We start from the raw sequence: 10,935 nt of genomic DNA on the forward strand, positions 1-10,935 counted from the left end.
CGAGTGATGCCACGTGGGCTATCCGGACTCGGGGGCAGCCTTGGAAAGTAGAGTGTTTCGTCAGACCTTCGATGGCACGGCACTCCACTTTGATGCCGTACATGCCAGCGTACTTATTACCATATATAGGGATGCGAGGGATCGTCCTTGGATCGCGTTCCCTCAACCGTCACCGCCTGCAGATGTCTTTTGTCATTATGTCCCATGCGCTTCTAGGCATCTCTTGTGGGGTTGCCCGGTACATTGTTTCACTTATCTCTGAGTATGAAGCGATGCGCCCTTGCCACAATGACACGCGGTCGTTTGATCTAACAGTTGGGGATCGTCTCCTTCTCTTATAAATTGGAGTTCTGCCCCCACTCCAATCGTCATCGCTCATTCTCCTTTCATTTTCCGCAAGTTTCTTTACGGGCAGATAAAGATGCCAGGATCTTCAAACAACAATCCCATTCGAGTGGACACTCCCTTAGAGGACTACCCCGCTTTCTCGGAGGGATGTCTTCTCAATGGGAATGAGGACTACCTCCTCTCTGATGAGGAGGAGGTTTCTTCAAGGGAGGAAGATTACCTTCTCTCCAACGACGAGTATCATTCAGAGGAGGGGGAAGAGGATGTAGAAGGGGATTGCGCAGAGAATGTCCCCGGTGAAGACGGGGAGGGCGATCCTCTAAATGCGATGACGGACTTTCTGGAGCTTGAGGTTTCTTTCTCCTGGGCTCCTCCGGACCTTCTGCAATTGAGTAAGACTGAACTCATTGTTTGGGTCTGTGAGCTGGAGCGGGATCTCGGCAAAATGCGGGAAGAGTTTGTCGACGTCAAGAACCACCGTCGCTTTGAGTGGAGACAGTTTGAGAGGTCCTCCGAAGGATGGAGAAGATGGAGCAAGCCTACCAATCTCTCTTCCATAGGGTGAGGCACTTAGAGCGAAGGATGCAGCGACACGTCCCGCGCGCTGATCAGACGTTGCTCCATCTCTCTCTTTTTTTCTTCCTTTTGTACCCTTGCATGTTTTGTGGCGGTTCTGCCGCCTTTCATTTTGTAATGGGTTTTGGGGCCCCACAGTTCCTATTTTCGAATAATGAAATATCCCTTTTTTCAATTTTGTTTCCCCCCTCCTTTTTTGCTTTACTTTTCTCGTGCTTCTAGATTGTTCTGATGTGAATTGACGGTCTTGCACTTGTTGGGGGACCTTCACCTTGCTATAAAAAGGGGGGGAGGGGGAAGAGAAGGCCTTTACCCCATTTTCACATTCCCCCGTTTTCTTAGTCCGTGACGGAAATCTTCCCAGACCATCGTGACCTTAAGGAGCGTGTCTACCGTCCTCTTTTGATTGGTCTCATTTCCGTGACCGTAAGTTCCCAAATTCCAAGCCTGCGCGCGCGGTGGCCAACAAACGGGCCCGTCCCGTGCGGTGGAGTTTCAAGAGGATGAAGTCCGCTCTTCGTCATATGGCACTTCGGGTTTTCATCTTAAAGAGAAGGTCTTGTTTCCCTTAGATTTGGGGCTCTGAAAGTTTATGCACCTTACTATCTTTTTTCTTTTGAACATCGTCGAGGGCGACACATGTAATTTGTAATGCTGATTTAAGTAAATAAAGCTGAAACATTCATCATACCCTCTCACCTTGTAATTCTTTGCAATTTTTCTTCCCTGTTTCGTTTCGTTCTGACCCGCCATGCACCTCCGGGCAACCCACACACGTTCAGGAGTGTCCGCGCGTGAGGGTCATGCACTTTAAACAGGTGTGTCGCTTGGGGTTTCTTCACGTGCAACAGTTTTAGCGTTCCTTTAGAGGGATACTGTTTGCTTCTTCACAATTAGAGGAAAATTAGTGCAAGTATACAGTAAATAATCAATTGTAGTATATAAACAAGATCGTCTCCACAGGGATTACAGTTTGACTTGCAATAGTAAATTAGAAAACCAAAAAGTAAAATAAAAATAATTTCTTTAGAGTAGTCTGGATGCTGTAACAGTAAATGAGCAAGCATAGAAATATTATGCGATTATGCTTTAGAGCATTCGAAAACAGAAAACATATAGAAAATGTGAAATGAAGGTAAATCGAGGGAGAATCACTCTAATTCTCTCACTCACATCTAGATATACTCTAGTAAACTCAGAATGTTGAATGCCCAAACCAACATGGCTCTCTCCCGAGATACCTAAACATGTTTAACCCCAACTCCGTTGTAGACTAAACAAGCAATATGAATAGTTTATAGGCACAAAAAGGTCAGTCTCATCCTTAAGTACTCACCATTCTACTTCAAAGAGAGAAATCTACTGCAAATAGAAGCAAATATGCAACATAAGGACTTTCCCAAGCCTCAAGTGAGCATAGCAAACAAATAATGTTGGCCAAACAAAATTAGTACGATGAAAGAATAAAAACACCTCTATTAAATCAGCATAAATATATATGAGTTACTAAAACATAAATAGATGACAGCTACAACGAGTTCATGCCCCCCGAAGGTGGGGTTTAGTTCATAACAAAAGAAAAGAGAATAGTGGGTAAACAAGAAATGTAGCCCATTGAGTAAGGAAGCTTCAGAAGCAGTGAAGATTCCCCCAGCTCAGTGAGACGCAAGGATCGAATTCTTCATCGGCTTTTCCTCGAAATGGGTGATGTTCTCCAATTTCGTTACCCAAATGGATTTTCTGTTCTAGGGCACCCTATGGTGGTTGGGTACTGTTCTGCTATTTATATCAGGTCCTTAAAAGTTAGGGCAGCACCAGGAGGTTGTACGGACGTGGTAAAGCTGGTGCAAATAAACTACTGCACAGTCACACACTCTAGAACATCCTGGGCTTTCGGTTCCAGCAACACTTTCACAACCTTGAAACAACTTGACTTGCCCTAAAAGAATTCTTCATTTCATATACAAAGCATCCATACTTAAGCATAATTCATTCAAAATGAAGGAATTGAGAATTATAATAGCTAAGGGACCTAACTAAGTGATTTCTTCTATTTTCCAAATCCTGTTGAGAAGGACTCTCACATTTACGCAGTAGAATTGCCCAAATTATGCCACAAAACAGTCTCTTATGGAGAGTTATTAGATACGTGGCGTGACGGTGTGCACTTGCTTGCACGACGCCTTCGTTGTTGAGGCATTAACTTGCTCGTACGACGTTTCCGCTCACCAAGGTCGTGCCTCATTAATGCTTCTATAATTGTCACCTTTAATGCAACACGTGGCCTTCCCTCTTTAGTAGGTGATGGCTTCATTATAAGACAGGCCATTTCACTACCTTCTTCCCACCTTTGACGATGGGAAAGAAACGGAAGCTTTCTCCTAATGAAGACGTGCCCTGTAACAGCAGCGACTTTTCTCTCAGCGAGGACGAGCTGGCTTCCGAGGTTCTGAGGCTGCACGTTCTCTTGCGGATATGAGGAGTTTTTCTCACAGCCAGGCGGACCGAGCTAACTTCTTCCATAAGGCTAATTCTACCCTCAACATGGAGAAGGTTCAATTGGAGACGGAGATTAATGCTTTTTGTGCTGACAACAAGGATCTTCGTGATTTTGTGGCTACCCTTGAACACACTCTAACTTCCAGATTGGATGGTAGCAAGAGGAACAAGCGGCGTAGGCGCGCACCTATTCGGAAAGCGCTCCCTCAAACGAAGGCTCCACCGACTAAAATGGTTGCTAGGGAGGGGTTGTTTGTGTACTAGTTGCTCGAACTCTATCCTAGGGTAGCGTGCCATGACTCCATCTCTAGTCATCTTTGCACCCGCCTTTATTATGAGGGGTAGTTGTTGTTTTTGTGCGTTCTTAGTGGAAGTTTTACTCGGCGGACTCGTATGTGTAATGAAAATGGCATTCTTTTTGTTTATTTTGATTAGTGGACCTAGATTTTAGGGAGTTGTGGTTATACAGATTTTCTCCCCCGACCCAAGTTGCGCTTTGCCCTTGGGATGAGTGGGGCCTAAGTCTTATAGTACCACGCAAACTTAAAATTATGGCAACGAAAAGATTCCCACTTTATTTAATAACAAAAAGAGCCACTTACACAACCAACAACTATCGATCTTCTCATCGGTAATACATACATACGTGCTCGACATTCCACGGGTGGCGAAGGGGCTTTCCCTTCAAATCTTCTAGTGTGTAAGTTCTTGGTTGGATGACGCCAGTTACACAGTATGGGCCCTCCCAGGTGGGGCTAAGTGCCCCGTCTGCTCGATCCTTTTTGTTCAGCATCACTTTCCTCAACACCAATGCTCCAACATCAAACCTACGCGATTTTACTGGCAAATTGTAATACATTGCTGCTCGTCTTTGGTGCTGCGTGACGCGGAGGCGGGCGGTTTCCCTATGCTCATCTATCATATCCAGGGAATCCCTTATCCCTTCCTCGTTCAGGTTTTTGTCAAAAGCTTGGATCCTTAGCGGGGGACTTCATTTCTACAGGAATTACTAATTCCATTCCAAAAGACAGCGAATAGGGGGTCTCATCTGTCGAGGTCCTAGGAGTGGTTCTGTAAGCTCATATGACGCTTGGAAGCTCCTCGACCCATCGACCTTTATGTCCCTCGAGTCTCGCTTTTAGAATCCTTTTGATGATTTTGTTTACCGCCTCAACCTGCCCCTTGGTCTTGGAGTGCACAGGGGTCGAGATGAGGTGCTTGATTCTGAACTCCAAGTAGAATCTCTTGAAATTATTATTGTCAAATTGCTTCCCATTGTCCGAGATGATGGTGTTTGGGATGACGAATTAACTGACAATGGGAAGCAATTTGACAATAGTAATTTCAAGAGATTCTACTTGGAATTCAGAATCAAGCACCATACAAGAAAAGAGATATATTCATTGATAAGAAAAAGAAAAAAATGTGAATTGGTGATTGGATTGATGGGATTTGGTATGATACTTAAGAGATCGATGAGATTGATATTCCAATCTTTCTTCTTCGAACGTATTGATTTGACCCCATAAGCGCGACCGCCACCCCATAGCATGTTGCCACCAGAAGCAGAACCCCATATTTCTTCTAGAGAAGCTCCTAATTGTTCAAGAGCAACTAGAAAGAATGACAATGGACTTCCATACGAAGGTTGTTATATTCCGCTCGGTGATGGTGGCGAGGGGTTCGGCTTTAGCCCACTTGGTGAAATAATCGACTGCGATGACTGCGAACTTGGTTTGGCCTTTCCCTATAGGTAGCGGACCGATCAGGTCGATTCCCTACTGGGGAAACGGCCATAGGGCAGTGAGGCTCGTAAGTTACTTGACTGGTGGTCGCGTCACGACGGCAGTTCACTGGCATCTGTCACAGCATTGTCCAAACCTTTTAGAGTCTTTTCCCATCATGGACCAATAATACCCTTACTGTAAGATCTTATTTGAGAGCACTCGATCGGCCAGGTGGTCCCTACAGTCTCCCTCGTGGACTTTGCTGACGATGTATCCGGCTTCGGCGGGGCTCACACATCTTTGGAGTGGAAGCGAGTATCCTCATTTGTACAGGACCCCGTCCCTAAGGAGGTAATGGGCGACCTGTCTTCGAAGTCTTCGGGCATTTGCTTGATCTTCGGGCAGCTCTCCCATCTCTAGGTGCTTCCTGTTTGGGCTTCTACAATCTGGAGCGTCGAGCTGATTGATGTCCATCATTTCTAGCTTGGCAAGGCTTGACTCGTTCATAATTTCCACCAACACAGTCTGAGACAGGTCGATTATGTAAGATGACGTGAGACGGGTTAGAGCGTTCGTGCTGGCGTTCTTTGAGCGAGGGACCTACTCGATCAAGCTTGTTTCGAAGGCATTTAGCAGTGTCTGTACCTTCTTTTGGTATAAGGCCATTCGATCATCTTTGGCTTAGTACTCCTGATTAACTTGATTGATGATTAGTTGGGAGTTGCTGATGACGCTAATGATGGGATGTGAATCTCGGAACAGAACCAGATCATTCTTCATGATTTTTAAGAAACAAAATCAAACATCTAATAACGAAAATACAAGGGAAAGAACTTTTCTTTTACCTTTGAAGAACACTTCTTCAATGGACTAAATCAACGAACACCAGCACCGAATCTTTCGAGCTATCCTCTTGGGTCTCGAGAACGCGCTTGTGGGAGCGTTTCTTTGGAACGAGAGGGAGAATTGAGAGAGAGCCTTAGATGGAGAGAAATATGGGAGTTCCTTTTCTTTGTTATCCACTGGTCTATTTTTGCAGAACTCCAAAAACTCAATAACAAAGACAGTGACGTGGGGAGTTACCCAACGTCACTTAACTGCCCACTCCGCTGCAATTTTTATATATTAATTAATCATATTAATTAATTATTAATCTAATTGATAATCAATTAATATATATATACATATATATAAATTAAATAAATAATTAACACTTAATTATTTATTACAAAAATAGAATCATATTCTATAGCATTTCTCTCGTATAACCTATAGTCGTAATGTACATCTTAGGCACATTATTCTTAACCAATTGTTTTAATATGAATCTTATTCATATTAATTTTATTTGAATCTCATTCAAATAATTTTTCTCATAATATATAGTTTTAATTTAGAATTAACTATATATTATAATGTATGAATATACATATAATCCCCTAAGTAATTTGAACAGTTCAAATTCTTCCAAAAACTTGATCCTCGTTTTACCCGTTTTGAGCTAGCAAGGGGACCTAATGGACCTACAGATCAGAAGCTCCAACAATACGAGATTAATCGTTCAAACTCATTTACTGCGTTAATCAACATTCGTTAACTACGGGTCACTCCACTAAAGACCTGCAGTTGCACTATTCTCACAGCAGAATGTTTTTGTGTCCATGGATATACGACCATTAATGACAAGTCAATCCTTCACGAGTGCTCGTAACTCAAGTTGGGTCAAATTACCGTTTTACCCCTGAGTTACATCTTACTCCTTAAATACCACTGCTTCTCTAGTGAACAACCTGGTTATGATCCGACCAATAATCGGAAGTCCCTCTCGGGCCAATGAGAGGGTGGAGCCCCTTGTTCAAGTCCCATAGTTAGCATTTAAGAGAACACTCATCTATTCCCCTAAAGTCGGGGAGGAGTGAATTCGATCTCGTGAGTTATGTTCCCAGCTCCCCACTCGGTCTCGTCCCCAAAATGATAGGAATATTGAGTCGGCAACTCGGGTCACTCTCACCCATACAGATCAAAGGATGAGCCCTCACGGGCAGGAGTCCATAACTCACTCAGGATTGAGAATGAGTTGTTTGGTCATCCTATGAAATAGCAATCTGTTAGTCAACGACGTTACATCTAAAGATTGTCTATGTATAGGATACCTCCACTAGCATGTCTCCACACGAACGACCTGGATCAGGTCGTCTATAATATTTACATAGTGGGCCGTATCCATAGTGTTGCCAGGATAAGGTACCCAGCCTTATCCATATACTATAGACCCTTTAGGTTATTCACGGGACATTATCAACTCGTATGTCAGAGGTATATCAAATATATACCTCATATATTTGGGGTATATCAAATATATACCCAGTATATGTATGCCCCGGTTACATGAAAATAACCTTGGATGTTTAGTTTATTGGATTTTGGACAAAGCAATGCTATGAATTCAACAACAAATTTATTGTATAAAATTTTATTGAATATACATTTGTTTCTACATAAATACAAACTACGAGTTTAGGGCAACACACCCAACAGCTAAGGTGTCGAGCCCCCATTGACTTGGCCAGCCTGAGTCTTGCGATCAGTGCCTCGTACTCGGCTTCATTGTTGGAGGTTTGGAACTTAAAGCGGAGCGCATACTCCCATTTGGACTCGTCAGTAGGATTCCGACTCCGTAGCCCTGGTCGTTTGTTGACCCATTGTTGTATAGGGTCAACTGAGTAGGGTTAACAACTTCCTCGGGCTGCGTTGGGGTTAGCTCGGCGATGAAATATGTAGCTTCCTGCCTTTCACAAAGGCCCGAAGGGTGTACTGAATGACATACTCGCTCAGCTCTACGGCCCACTTTATGATTCTTCCTGAAGCCTCAGGCTTTTGGAGTATCTGCCGGGGCCGTTGGTCGATTAGGGTAATGACCTGGTGGGCCTGGAAATAGGGTTGTAGCTTCCTTGCCGCAATGGCCAGAGCAAGGGCCATCTATTCAATCTGGGTTTAGCGGGTTTCCGCTTCGATCAAGGTCTTGATGGTGTAGTACACGGGATGCTGCTTTCCGTCCTCTTCCTTTACCAACGTTTAGTTGACCACGCTCCCTGGGATGGCCAGGTAGAGGTACATATCCTCCCCCGGACTCGGTCTGGCCAGTAATGCGACAGATTTGAGATACTATTTAAGGTCAGGGAAGGATTTTCCACATTCGCCGGTCCATTAAAACTTTCCTTCCTTCGTCAGCGTCTTGAAGAAGGGTAGGCATTTATCGTTTGACCGTGAGACGAATCAGTTTACGGCTGCGACCTTCCCGTTTAAGCTTTTTAGCTGTCTCAGGTTGGACACGGACTTCATATTTAGGATGGCCTAGATCTTTGTAGGGTTAACCTCGATCCACGTTGATGTACTATAAACCCGATGAATTTACCCGATCTTACTCCAAAGGCGCACTTAATCGGATTCAGTTTCATACCGTGGTCGCGCATGACCTGGAAAGCCTTGGAGAGATCTTCCCTATGCTGATCAGCGATTTGGCTCTTAACCAGCATATCATCCACGTAGACCTCCATGTTTCTTCCAATTTAGGAGACAAACATCTTGGTCACCATCCTTTGGTAGGTAGCTCCCGTGTTTTTCAACCCAAAGGGCATGACCTTGAAGCAGAACTGCCCCTGTTTGGTGATGGAGGTGTGCTCTTGGTCAGCTGGATGCATCTTGATTTGTTTGTATCCTGAGTAAGCATCCATGAATGTTAACAGTTCATGTCCAGCGATAGCATCGACCAACTGATCTATTCTGGGTAAGGGGAAGCTATCCTTAGGGCAAGCTTTATTCAGATTGGCAAAGTCTACACACATCCGTCACTTCCCATTGGCCTTTTTGACTAGGACTACATTGGATAGCTAGTCGGATAACGGACCTTCCGAATGAAGCCGACCTTTAGCAACTTAGCCACTTTTTCTGTCGTGGCCGCGTTGCATGCTGCGTCCATGGTCCGCTTCTTCTGTCTGATCAGTTTTGCTCCCAGGTTGACATTTGGCCTGTGCATGGTTATCGATGGGTTGATCCCAGAGATATCTTCATAGGACCATGCGAAGATGCCAACATTGCCTTTGAGGAAGTCAACCAGGCGCTCATTCGCCTCGTTTGATGAAGTTTCACCTATGTTAGTAGTCTTTCCGGGCACCACGATGGGTACAGTTTCCAACTCTTCGATCGATGGAATACTTTTTTCCTACTCGACGAGTACATAGGGGATGTTTGTGCTTGGGTCCTCTTCGGGAGTGGTTCTTGATGCAGATGGTCTAGGCTCAGACTCATTGCGGATAGTACACACGACTTCCGGTTCATTCATGGTAGTGGCGTAGCACTTCCTCAAGGCTTGCTGTTGTCCGTCCATGGTTCCTTGGGGGTGGGAAACTTCATCGTTTGACGGTAGGTAGATGGGATAGCCACGAAATGATGTATCGCTGGTCTTTCGAGGATGGCGTTGCAGGCTAGCGGTCGTCCACCACCACAAATTCTTCGACCTGAGTGACTCATCCTTCTCTTCTCCTAGGGTTAGGGGTAGCTCAATTCTGCCTTTGGGGAAGACTCGTTCAAGTGAGAAGCCAACCATCAGTGATCTGCACCATTTGAGATTCATAATGTCCCACCCGAGTGTGTCCAGCACTGCTAGGGGAAAGACTTAGCCGAGCTCCCTCAATCTATCAACACTTGATATGTGGGAACGTGCTAGATCTCTATCATTACCACGAGCGCATCGTTGTGTGGCTGGAGGTGGGTGTCCGCCTCGTCGTCTGTGAAAGTCACCGCCAATCACGATCAGAACCTCCGATGCTCCTGGTTTTCCATAGAATTGCCGAGCCAGGGCTTTCTGCTTGTTTCCAGATTCCCCCTACCGAGCCCCCACTTATGGTGAGGATGGTAGAGGACGCTCGTCTTTCTTTCGGGATTTTGGCTTCGACTGAGCCTTGCAGCTGTTTTACTTTCGTCTACGGCGTCCCAACTCAGCATCTTCTCCCACAAAATCCTTTAGGTACCCCCTTTGGACCAGCCACTCGACTTTATCCTGGAGGTCCCTACAGTCAGCAGTATCATGCCCATGGTCTCGGTGAAACTTGCAGTACTGTCAACAAGAGTACTGTCGATGCGTGCTAGTATCTCGTACATCGGGATACAAGTGGGCCTGTACTTACCATACCTCTTTAGTGAGTCAGCCTTGGGTCCTAAGTGACTTCCGACCGACTCCCCTTTTGGGGTCGTTCTTTTCGTCGACTTCCCTTTATCTCGCGAGTCACATACTCGGCTCTTTATCCAAAGATTGAGCTGCAAGCATCTCTTCCCCCGCAATGTGGTGGTTGATCCTGGACGTGAGTTCGACCAATGGACTTGGTGAGGTACTCGCCCAGGGAGCAGATGAGCTTCTACTCCTTGATTCCTTCGGAGAGTGCCTATAGGGCTACGCTTTTATTACAGTTCGGCATTCGGAGTCGCTCATTTGAAAAGCGGGCGACGTACACCTTTAGGTCCTTGCCCAGCTTCTGCTTGACCTTCGGACCAATCGAGTGACCTTCGGACCGCGTCTATAGCGGCCTCGATTGAGCTTATCCCGGAGGTCTTCTGTTTCTATGAGAAATCCTAGAGATGCCTGGGGGTCTTCGTTCCTAAGTCCCCCCTTTAGTAATTCCTCCTTCGACCGCACTTCCATTTGGAAAGGGGAAGGTTTCCTTGATCACACAAGATCTCGATCAGCCTTCCCACTTGGGAGGTAATCTGGGCGTGTGCCGCCCCCATC

Source organism: Momordica charantia, assembly GCF_013281855.1.
Source record: "Momordica charantia cultivar OHB3-1 chromosome 9 unlocalized genomic scaffold, Mcharantia_2.0 BLBB01000009.1, whole genome shotgun sequence".
NCBI classification, from domain to species: Eukaryota; Viridiplantae; Streptophyta; class Magnoliopsida; order Cucurbitales; family Cucurbitaceae; genus Momordica; species Momordica charantia.